This window comes from Alexandromys fortis, unplaced genomic scaffold, assembly GCF_014885135.2.
Source record: "Alexandromys fortis isolate MF-2015 unplaced genomic scaffold, M_Fortis_MF-2015_v1.1 scaffold_79, whole genome shotgun sequence".
Lineage (NCBI taxonomy): Eukaryota > Metazoa > Chordata > Mammalia > Rodentia > Cricetidae > Alexandromys > Alexandromys fortis.
In genome coordinates, this window is record NW_026067964.1 from 4,291,478 (window position 1) to 4,304,045 (window position 12,568).

Genomic DNA, 12,568 nt, shown 5'->3' on the forward strand with positions numbered 1-12,568 from the left:
CTCTCTCTCTCTCTCTCTCTCTCTCTCTCTCTCTCTCTCACAGGATCTCACTATGTAGCTCCACCTGGCCTGGAACTTACTGTTTGAATATTGACCAGACTGCTGTGAACTCACAGAGATTCTCCTGCCTCTGCCTTCCTAGTGTTGGAAAGTGCCACCATGTTGGGAAGTTAAAGGTGTGTGCCACCATGCCCAGCCTGATGGCTCTTCTTCTGAGGACATACTTGCAGGAGAGGCATGATCTTTCTTTGAAAAGAATCAGACTTGGAAAGTGTGACTTGGCCAGTGATTGGTCACTCTGTGAGGGCCATTGTAATAGTGCATTTGTTTTCTCTCTCAAAAACTTTAACAGTTTGCATTTGATTGTCGCTGTTGTCAATGCACTGTTTCTGTAGATGATCAATCTGTACACAGTTTACAGAGTCCTCTGCCTAGGGTCTCACGAGGCTACCTTGAAAGAGTGACTGAGGTTGATTTTCTCTAGGAAGCTTTGCTAGCAAAGCTTCACTCTTGTCCTGTTCTTGTTGTGGGTGGTGGATTCAGTTCCCCCAGGAGGCAGGGTTCATGGCAACTTGCCTTTCAAATCCAGAGAAAGGGGAAAGGCAGAAAGGCAAGAGACAGTGGCAATCAGTGTAGTTCCTGCTCTACAGGAGTGGCAGTCTGTTACGTTGGCAGCATAATGAAGGTTGAGGCAAGCACAGGTCAGGGGAGGTGCGGCCTCACTCCCTGGGGACTGGTGAAGAAAGCATCTCTTTGCTGCAAACGGCACTGATACTCCCATGTGTTTCAAGCACAGAGCAGGCAAATGTGCTGCTTTAGAAAACAGTGGAGAAGGGCTGAGTATAGCATTGGCTTTTAGTTTAATAGCATTGGCTGGAGAGCAAAATGAAGCCACACTGTGCTTGCTCAGAATTAACTGTGAACGGCTGATAGTACTGCCTTCTGCCCGCCACAGTTTGGAACACATTGAGCCCATGGCTGTCTTCCTGGAAAAACCCTATTATCTAAGATCTTCTGATCTAGGGAGTATTTCAGGGGCTCAAGAATCACTTTGTAAAGAATGAGTAATTAAAAGCACTTCCAAGATGATTTCAGCCATTCTTACGAGTGTGCCGGAGACACTCCTGCCATTGTCTGGGGTGTAGGGAACAGCGCAAAGCATCATCGCTTTGTTTCACTCAGAGTCATCTCTGAGCTTTAACTTTTCATTTTTCTCTGTGTTAAAACAAAACAACCTTTAGAGGCTGTTCTGAACTGGCATTCCAACCCTGGGTGTTCTCTGCTGGCTCCTCCTGACCCTAGCTCAGAGTTAACTGAGTCAGTCTTTTGTTCCTAGGAAAATGTTGATGAACATGATAACCCTCTCGCGGGTATAACAGAAGCCAAGTTGAGATTGCTGTGTGAAGGGTGTATTGAAGTACAAAGCAAAGTAACAACCGGGAAGCACAGTTGTTATCTGGAAGACAAGAAAGCATGACTGGACCCTTACAGGGCTCATGACTCCATCCCCTGCTATACACAAGCGTGCTGGCCAGCATATCTTTCACTTCAGATGACTGCAAGCTTGGAGAAGTGGATTCTAAAATATTTCATAACTCCTCCAACTCAGCATGTGCTAATTGACGAATCTTATCAAGTCCATGTTAAGTCATGAGTCACCGGATAGTAAAAGCAAACCTCCCCACTCCATTACCAAACAGTGAGAACCGGGAGATCCCACCATTTTCATCCACGCAAATTGTGCCAGAGTATGTCAGAGTGTGGGGCAGAAGGCTGACTTCAGCACCTTCTTAATGTCACATGTTTACACAGTGTTGGACTTTGCAGATTGCTTTCCTGTCTCCTCTCCATTGTATGCACCCCAAACTGGGGGGAGGTACAGATAAGATTGCATCCATTTGACAGATGGGGGAACTGAGGCTCCAATCCTCAGCATTAGGTTGTTCTTCCCTCATATCATGCCATTTATTTCAATATTCCACTCATTTGGAGAAAGCTAAGTTCTCACTGTGTCCAGAAGGGAGGAAAGCCCACTTAAAGACAAGGGCATAACATTCTCGGGAATAACCATTAGCACAACACGTATCTCTTAACCTACATTCTTCTATGCGGGTTGGTTACCTCTACTCTGTACTGCCCATCCTGCTTCCTTTCCCCTATGGCTGCCAACTCCGCCTTTTTTCTTCCCAGAGCTCTCTCTGCCCACAAGTCCCACCTATACCTCCTGCCTAGCAATTGGCAGTTTAGTTTTTTATTGAACCAATCACAATGACACATCTTCACACAGTGTAAAGGAAAATCCCACAACATTCCCCTACTGTGATGTCAGAGAAGGTGTGCCGTCTCCTCACCTGGTGGTAGAGTTACTGCTGATTTGCCTTGTACTATATAGTACATTCAGTTAGCCTCTGTGACCCTCACATGAGAAACCCCTTCCTTGCGCTACCCCCAACTATACTGCTACAGTGTATTCAGTTGGTTATCTCTCCATAATATATGCTGGGAAAATTTTTCTGGAACTCAAGCAGTCGGATCCATTTTCTGCCCTCTGCCTTTGAATGTCATAGAAGAAACCTTCCCGCAGAACTCTTGGCAGACTTACTCTTACGCTGTGCTGCAGCTACTGTTGTCCCTGCCCCTACCTCTTGTTCTCCTACATCCAACACAAACTGATTCTGTAGGAAGCGTGTTCTCCACCTTACTGCTTGAGGTCTTAAAGGATGTAAAAAATGCCCGTCCCCCAGGTCCTTTAAAAGCTGTAACTTGCCTAAAGCATGGTGTCATGTACTCATGCCCACCAGTTTTTAATGAATGGCTACAATGTAAAGGTAAGACAATATCTAGCTGTACAGAAAAGGTTTACCTTTTACCCCGACTCTTGGGCTAATTGCTTTAGTAGCCTAGGAATACATGGAACAGGGTGTAAGTGGACAGCAAGTATCCATAGTTAATTTTCTTTCCCCTAAACTTGTTGCCCTTCTTCTTTTTCTTTTCCTTCTCTCTCTCTCTCTCTCTCTCTCTCTCTCTCTCTCTCTCTCTCTCTCTCTGTTGCTATTGTTTGGTTTGGTTTTGGGTTTTTTTTTTTTTTTGCGGGGGGATACAGGGTTTTTCTGTGTAACAGCTCTGGCTGTCCTGGACCTCGCTCTGTAGACCAGGCTGTCCTTGAACCCACAGAGATCTGCCTCCCCTGCCTTCTGAGTGTCGGGATTAAATCTTCCTCCAGTTGCACGCATTGATTTCTGAGTCTTCCATGTGATTCACAGGGAATGAAGCCACTGGCCTGGAGTACCAGCGATGGCTCATTAATGGAGGCAGGGGACCCAGAAAGTGACTAGTTCTTCCCACAGCTTAACCCTATGGCTAGGGCTTATCATCATATGTTGTCACAACTTTAAAGTGTTTGTCTTACTCATTGAAGAAATGACAGAAATGCATAGGGAAACACGTGTTGTACTCAATTTGTTGCCTTTGCTGTCTTGCTTTGACTTCCAGGTTGGTTTTTGGTGTGTGGGTGTGTGTGTGTGTGTGTGTGAGAGAGAGAGAGAGAGAGAGACAGAGAGAGAGAGAGACAGAGAGAGAGAGACAGAGAGAGAGAGAGACAGAGAGAGAGAGAGACAGAGACAGAGAGAGAGAGAGAGGAGTATGTCATGTCTACAGAATTGCATAGATGGTGTACGTCCGATTCAGGGAACACTGAACACATAAATTTTCCTTACCTGACTCAGGAGCTACAACACCTTCATGTCAGATGCTTTGAACCTCTTTTGCTTTTGAGACCTAGGTTCTATTTGTGTAGTTTGATGTTGTCTTCCTTTCCCTACTCTGTCATAATCATTTTCCTTTACTAACATTACTTTGGGTTGTTTTCTTATGTTTAAAAGATAAGGTAATCACAGGCCATGGGCTAGCCTTAGCTTAATGACACTTGCTACCTGAGAAATCACAGGTCATGGGCTAGCCTTACCTTACTGACACTTGCGACCCGAGACCTGCCCTTTGACAGGCCCCATTTAATCTTATGACACCCTCCGAACTGCAGGTGCCGCCAACTTGACAGACGTGCAATCTGGGTTCCAGAGTGTTTCCGTAAATTGCCAAGGTGATGTTGCAAAAGAACCAAGATCGAGATCTAAATCTTGCAAGTCCAAGCCGTTCCCACCTCTGACACTTTCTTTCTGGGCAGTGTGTTAGAAAATCAGAGAGCCTTAAAACAACTGCTGGTTAAATGTTGTTTTTGCCTGCTTCTAAGCAAGGATAACACATGGTTTTTGTTTGTTTGTTTTTTATATACAAGTGCTAGAAAAAAATACAAGTGAAGACAAACTTCTATAAGATTCAGAAAAAAAAAGATTCAGAAAAGAAATTGTCTTTTTTAAAACCTTAATTCTTTTTTTTTTCGTAGTAATCACAGCAGTATCATGTGCAAAGGTTGACTTGTATTGGGGGGGTGGCTGTGATTCTTTCACCCACCCTCCAGCTCCCACGGTCCCCGTGCACCTGTGAAGTCTGAGCCTTTATGTTGTGAGCAGGCTCCCGCTGTATTTTTCTCTCATTGTGTATCTGTAATTGTGGTATGTCTGGGGAAGGGGGCACTCCCCTTTGCTTTGCCCATGGAAACATTTGCCTTGCTAGGTCTAGGAGAATAAAACGCTTGTTCTGGTTGCTGTGGCAACTATGTTGTCAGGCTCAAAATCGACTAGAAAGATGTGCTGCTTCTGTGTGGAAAGCAAGAGACTCAGTGTGGCCAGACATGGCCTGTTCGTTATATTTCCCAGGTGTAGTCAAGGGGCCATGCTGGGTGGCACAGGTGCTTTAAAAGACAAGATGAATAAGGCTAGGGCTGTTCGGACAGAAAAGCATTGTTCCTGTGTACAACTGTTCTCACAAAGTGTGATTAAATGTATTGAGGGGGCAGCACTGGATTCACCCATGTGTTTCCTAATTAAGGCTTCACCGTTAGCTCGGATGCATGTCTTGGTAGGGTATGAAAACTCACTGCCAATGACAGAGCAAAACACTGTTGAACGGTTCTTCTCAAATGGCTGCTAAATGTCCCAACAGCCACTGCCGTTTGCCGAGGATGAAGAGAGGGGCAAAGGAAGATGGTCAGCCATCATTGGTGTGAATGGTGACACCGGCATCTAACTTTAAATAATGCTTAGCACAATCATGCCTGGATCAAAATAAATTTCTTAAAGTTTAATTGTGGGAATAATATGACAGGAGATATGGATTTGTGTAGTGTGAACTCATAAAGTATATAAAAAATTCTCTCTAAAATAAGGAAGTAATTCTTGAAACTGTGGAGAGATGACTCAGCCATTGAGAGCATTTGCTGTTCTTGTAGAAGAGCAGAGTTCAGTTCCCAACACCCACATGGCAGCTCACAACTCTCTACAACTCCAGTTCCAGGGAATCCCATGCCCTCTTCTGACCTCCTCTAGCACCAGGGATGTACCTGATGTGTGTGTGTGTGTGTGTGTGTGTGTGTGTGTGTACACAAACAGGCAAAACACTCATACACATAAATTATTTCCTTTTTAAGTTAGTAATTCTCAGCATATTTTTTTTTATGAAAGGCTACTCCAGAAAGTGATAAGCCCAAAGAGACTTCAGATGGGCGTTTTCTAATATCTACTTTTCACTTTTAAGCTATTTTTTATGGTAGTACGGTTGGCTGTTATGCCTTGTTAAACTAGTGTGGAATCTTAGTAGGAAAGGAAGATTCATGAGTTGTTTTTTTGTCTTAGACTGAACTGATAGTCTTTTGGGGTGTCATTCTCCAGTACTGGGGTGTTCTTGGGAGATAGCTTCCTGGAATCTGTTGTCCTTCCAGACTTGGCTGGGCCGTTTGGTTTTTGTCAGGTGCCCTACCAAAGCCACTGAGTTTCCAAATGATCAAAGCTCAAACTGACTTCCTCAGTGGCCTTGACTTTTAGAGCTGGGTCTGACAGAACTGCTTACCTCACAAGCTGAGTCAAACTGAAGCCTGGGCGTCAGGCACGCCAGTGGAGCACATTCTCTCCTCTTGCCCAATACCCGTAACCTTCAGAGTGCAGGCTCTCCGGGCGTCAGGCTCGCCAGTGGAGCGCATTCCTACCTCCTGCCCAATATCCGTAACCTTCAGTGCCTGCTGTGGAGTGGGCAGCAGACAGTTTCCAGCTATAGTCAGACCACATGCCTTCAAAGTGAGGCAGGAAAACCAGCACCCCAGCCCTCATTGCTGGAGTCCTTACTTCATACAGCCCGGCCTTTCTAATCTTTCTTACGACATTCCTGCCACTCTGCACGCCTTGGTGTGTAAGTCTCGGTGGAGCGCAGTTCCTTAAGACACAGATCTAGGTCTGTGTCTCCCCAGTCTGTGCTTTCTTCTCATGGGATGAGTGGGTGTGGGTGGAACTTTCATATGCCTCTTCCAGGTATGCAGTGGCCTTGGCCACATCTCTGAGTTCAGATTTGTGTGGATGTGAACTTGCTCTCCATGTCGTGCATGACATACTTGGTGCCTTTCTTTGTAGCTTTCCTAACCTTCACCTTTGTCACAGAATAACAAAGTTGGTCTCTTCTGTGTACCTTTCATTGTGGGGAGGCAGTTATGTTTGCATGCGTGTGTGCTTGCCTATGCTGCCCAAGGAAAGCCATAGATATCAGTCCTCAGGTGCTGCCCAGCTTCTTCTCCTCCTCCTCTTCTTCCTCCTCCTCCTCCTCCTCCTCTTTTTTCTTCTTCTTATTATTTTAAAAACACGGGGCATATGGCCTGGAACTTGCCAAGTAACCTAGACTTCTGACCGGTGAGCTTCAGGGATTTCCCTGTCTCAACCTTCCTGGGCCTGGGATTACGAGTGCCTACCAAAGTGCATGGCTTCTTAACATGGGTTCTAGGGCCAAAATCAGGTTCAAATGCATGAAAAGCAAGCAGTATACCGGTTGAGCCATCTCCCCTCCTCTTTCCTGTGTAGCCTCTATCCATCCACTGAGCCTCACAACCCGGGAGTCAGCACTGTAGCCTGGCCTTTATCCCCTCTAAGCAGGCAGCAGTCTCTACATGGGACCAACTGTGGTCCCTGCCTTTTGCGTGACTCCAAAGGTTCACACAGTCTGGTCCTTGTCTCACTCACCTGCTTCATCTCAGCTGTCTCCAACCCTCCTGGGGAGAACCTTCTCATCCTGAGACTTGGAACAAGCCCTCCATACAAAGTACCTTCTCCCAGGCCACTGCTCAGCACTCTTCTGCCATTAGGGAAGCCTTCCCTGGGGGCTCAGGGGAGGCCACTCTCTGGGGTATAAGCTCACAGGGTCTGTGTGGAGCCCTCAGTAGACTACAGTCCCTGAAGAACACCAGTCGTGTCCTGACATCCTGAAATACCAGGACTTTGGTGGTAAAGAATCATACAGGTGAGAGAAAAAATGTGTGGCGCCGTGCCGAGGGATTTACACGCACCATCTGATTCCGTCTTGAAGCGGTGCTCAGACTGCTGAAGGAGCTTTCTAAGATCCCTCAGAAGGAAAGCACAGCGGCAGTACACCCATGGCGGGGCTCTTGCCTGTGGCCAGGCTATTCTTGCTGTCTGGCTTCCCTGAGGCCGAAATAGATGCTGCTCTTTGAGTCACTTGATACAAAGCTGTGGTGTCAAGAGGAGAAAGGGGCAAGGTGTCTCTGAAATTAAGGCGATGTGGATTATGAGTGTTTGCCCAGTGCCTACAGGGCCTTAACTTTAATCCTTAGCTCCATGAAGCAAGAAACTTGTGTTTTAAAAATGCCAATTTTGGGGGCTGGAGAGATGGCTCAGCAGTTAAGAACATTGCCTGCTCTCCCAGAGGTCCTGAGTTCAATTCCCAGCAACCACATGGTGGCTCACAACCATCTGTAATGGGGTCTGGTGCCCTTTTCTGGCCTGCAGGCATACACACAGACAGAATATTGTATACATAACAAATAAATAAATATTTAAATAAATAAATAAAAATGCCAATTTTCTTGGTTAGTCTCTTTTATTACAAAAACCTCTTGTAGCTAGAAAGCATGAGCTGTAGAGCTGGATAAACAGTGTTGTCACCAGACCCCAAAGTGACATGTGCAGTCCTGATCCTTGGGGTAGCCTGGTCACTAGCTCCCACCGTCGGGGCTCTGCTCATCGACTCCCAGGTTTTAAAGGGACTATTGTTAGTTATAGATCTTAGCATTTAGTCAAACATGTATCAAACACTTGCTGTGCACCTAATTCTGTGTGAGAGCTGGGACTGAAGAGGAGACACACTCATTCAGGACCTCATGACCTGTATACATCACCATCAGCCAGGCAGCAATGGGCAGGTGAACTCTCATGAAGTCAGGAAGCAGCTACAGTGTTCGGGGAGACACAAAAGTGCTGCAGGTTCTCAAGCTTCTGCACACGTCTGATGCCTGGTCCATTCTTAGGGAAAGACTCTACGAAAGTGGCTCAAGGAACGTAGTGTGAGGGCAGATGACCAGGTCTGTTTTCCTCTCTGTCCTTCTCACCCTATCCCCAACCTATTCCCAGTATATCCAGTTCACTATCGGTAAAAATATGTACTTGGAGGCAATCTGAATCACTGTCTATCTTCATAGAGCAGTGGCTTTATGTTATAGTTGAACTTAATAGGAAAATACGGCCATTTGGCATAAATCACATAAATCAATCCATCCAGTTTGGATTTGTTAAGACAACAGGACTCTAAAATAGACAGAAACAGTGTTCTCCAGAGCAGAAAGAAGAAAGAAAATGTTAGGACATTTATTCTTTTGTTCATAATTTCATGTTTCTCCTTTTTTCTTTTATACAGAAGCATGAAAATATTTTATAACTAAGAAGCAATTATAGCAAAATTGTGGCATAACATTAATATTTAAGTCAATTGCTTTCTTGCATGCCAGAAAAGAACAAATAGAATTTGGAATTATGAGCACAGTACCGTTTCTATTAGCACTTCCAAAATGAAGTGTGTATGTATAAATCTGACAAAATACATATAAGATATGAGATTTTGACAAAAGAAATCAAAGAGGTACTAAATAGATAGCCAGGATCCCATCTTCATAAATAAATGATTTAGTGTTGTTAAGATGCCAGCTCCTGGGGGCTGGCGAGGTGGCTCAGCAACTAAGAACATTTGTGTTGCTCTTGCAGAAGATTTGGGTTTAGTTCTCAGTACCCACTTGGTGGTTTACAACCATCTGTAACTTCTAACCTTTGCAGGTACCAGGCACACACTTGCATCATGTACATATACACATTCAGGCAAACACTCATGCAAAAAAATAAAAATATTTTTATAAAGATGTGAGCTCTTCCAAACCTGAGCTATATAGCTCACACATGACACGGATTAGATGCTTTGTAGATATTGACAGGCTGTTTGAAAGTTTAAATACAGAGGCAAAGATCTCTAAATTAAGAAGAAAAACAGAATTTGAGGGCTGGCAACTTGATTTTTAAGACTTCCTGTGAAACTGCAATACACATGACACGATAGTAAGGGGGAAAGAGACAAGTATATCAGTGGGCAAAATATAGCCCAGATGGAGCCACCCAGAGACGGTGAACTCGTCTTTGACGAAGGAGTGAAGAATCCAAGTCGAGGAAAAGAATGTTGCTTTCAACGGTAGTTCTGGAACAACGGAACACCCACATTGCAGCAAATGAACCCAAGACAGAGATTATGTCCTTCGCAAAAGTTAACACAAAATGGATAAAAACCTAATTATAAAATGCAAAACCAGAAACTCCTAGAAGGTAACATAGAAAAAAATGTAGTCTGGTCATGACCTTCCATATAACACCTTCCTTTCTGAGTACAACACAATGCGAAGTTGAGTCACACAGTGGGAGAAACATTTGTGAAAGTATTTGGTAGAGGATGGGCCTGCAAAATGTACAAAAACTCTTTAAAACTGACCATAAAACAGCTAACTTTAAAAAAACATTGGCTAAAGATCCGAGCAAATAGACAGTAAGGGAAAGAAATGACAAAAGACAAATACATACGTGAAAAAATGTTCTGCACCTTTAGCCCCAGGGCAATGTAAAGTTAAACCACAGCGAGGCATCACTTAAGCATCTATTAGAAAGTCAAAGTCCGGGTCGGGGATGCCGCCCAATGCCGGGAAAGGTGTGGAGCAAGAGGAGCTCAGTCCTAGCTGTTGCGTATCAGATGGGTTGACCACGTAGGAAGACAGCTGGACAGTTGCTCACAAAGTTTGATGTGGTTTTACTGTATACTCCAACAGTCACGTTCTTTGGTGTTCACATCCACTTAAAAATCTGCGCCAGATGTTTCAAATGACTTTATTCATTGTTGCCAAAACCTAAAGGTATCCAAAACATCTTTAAATAAATGAACAGATACAGTGTGGTACATCCAAGTGAAGGAATATTACCCAGAACTAAAAAGAAACGTATTATTAGTTCTTGCAAAGAGTGACAAACAAATATACTCTGCCTAGTGAAAGAATCTTGAAAAGACAACATATTATTCTAACTACATAGTATTACAGAGAAGATAAACTATAGCAACAGTGGTTTGCCCAGGGCTAGGAGTATGAGGCATGACTAAGAGGAATGTGAAGATTTACAAGATTTGAAAATACCTCTTTGTGGAACCTAACAATAGAAACTTGACAATGTAAAGTTGTACCAACACACAGAATTCCGAACTACTATGGTGAGTTACTGATGTCAGGTAGGGGCTGTGGGCTCTAATGATCATTGTCGCTTTGCCAGCTATAGAAAGATAGGGTTCCTGAGGGTGGAGGAAGTTACATATTGTCAGGAAGGGATATGGGACATCTGCACCTTCTACTTAACTTTGCTACTAAACTGTGTCGAAAAGAAGGCAATTTGTAAAAATGTACCCAGCCTTAGTATACAGAAGCAGAAGCAGTCCTAACGCAGTCCTGCTCTAAGTGTCTTACAGATACCAACTATCACGAGAAAATTATGAAGTAAATACTGATATTGTTCTCCTTTGCAGATGTGGAAATGGCCGTGTGTGTATGTGTGTGTGTGTTATATGTGCATGTGTGTGCATGCATGTGTGCAACAGCTTGCTGATGCAGCTGATAGCAGTAGGCTTCCACACTCCAAGAGCCCAGGTCCAGAGCTTTGTTACAGCCTCTCTTCTAAGATTTGTAAATAAACCCACACATGTTTAGAATATTTTTGCTAGTTGGGGGTATGTGATCAAGAAAGCTTAGAGACTGTTATTGAGGAAGGCCAGATGTGGAATCTGTCCTGGCACTTATCCCTTGTTGACATCTGCTTCTTCACACAGTAAGATGGAGTCTGCTGTGGAAGGCTTGGGGAGAATTTGAACACTTTTCTTTTAGGAGAAAGGTTTTAGCTACAGTTGGGCAATATTACCATCAGGAAACAAAGAAGAGATAGGGAGTAAAATGAAAGGGTTCAGGTTGTATGTGCAAAAGAACATCAAAATAATCCAGAGATGCAAACGGTCTGGACAGGGAGTAAAGGAAGGAGGGCATGATGCACAAGGGGAGGGTACCCTTACTACAGACTAATAGGAGAATGGAAACCGACAGCGAAGGGGAAGTCTTTCTGATGTGCTGACATAGACTATGTTTTGAAGATCTCTAGCAGGTTTCGGAGAGAATGTATTCCTTTTCATTCTTCTTTCTGTTGTCTGTTTGAGTTAGAAGCTATTTGAAGACAGAACTTTTGGTTCTGCCGAAGGTAGAATTACCTCCTAAAGGAGAGGACCGTGAGTCCCATGCCAAGACCGCCCTGGGCCAATCGCACACAAAGTTGTAAGACAAGTGAACCGTGGAGCTTGCATGCCGAGAAAGGCTTTCATCTCATTGGAAGAACTTAGAAGCTCCCAGGAATCTTTAATCCTTGTGCTCTTATGATCTTTCTCAGTGCTGAGTTCATCCATGCTAAACTTTCAGTTCCATGAAATTGAAGCCTTTTCATTGTGCTCTTTGCTGGTGACCATTAGGAGGTAACTTGTTCCTATTAGTGTCCATCTCTATGAAAGCCCAGCTCTGAGGTGTGATATAACCCACAGGAAGGGCTGGTTAGAGCTACAGTGATACAGGGGTGCTTTTAGGTATTTCCTAAATATGTCCAGACAAGGACATGCATGGACCCCGAATTTTGGGCTCATATATTTCATAAGTTACTACTCTTAGGAAATATATCCTAGCAGTGGTAGTGTTTTGCCTTCAAACAATGATTAAATATTACACTTTATTTGGCTAGATTCAATGCTTCTCCATTAAAAGGAAATTTACTGGGATCATGGGCAATTAATAGCTACCACCTTTGGGGTGCCGCGCCGTGCCAGGCATCATGGAAAACATTTCACGCATCTTGTCTCAATCCCAGCAGCACTCCTTCGAGGATTGGGATCCTGTTCCCAAAATACATTAGGAACCATAAGATGCCAAGACCAGCTTGCTTAGGGTCAGAGCTAGAAGAGAAATGTCTGGGCTTGAGCCAGGCCTGCCTGCTGTCATAGCATCACACAGAACACGACGATGCTCTCGGGAAGTGCTAAGAGCCAGCATCATCAGATACTTCTACCAGTG

The 12,568-nt window shown here is 44.3% G+C and overlaps 1 protein-coding gene across 2 annotated transcripts in view; it reads left to right on the forward strand.

Annotated features, from left to right (window-relative positions):
- Positions 1 to 12,568, forward strand: part of Iqgap2 (IQ motif containing GTPase activating protein 2) — a 301,482-nt gene that overhangs the window by 91,469 nt on the left and 197,445 nt on the right. The window lies entirely within an intron of this gene.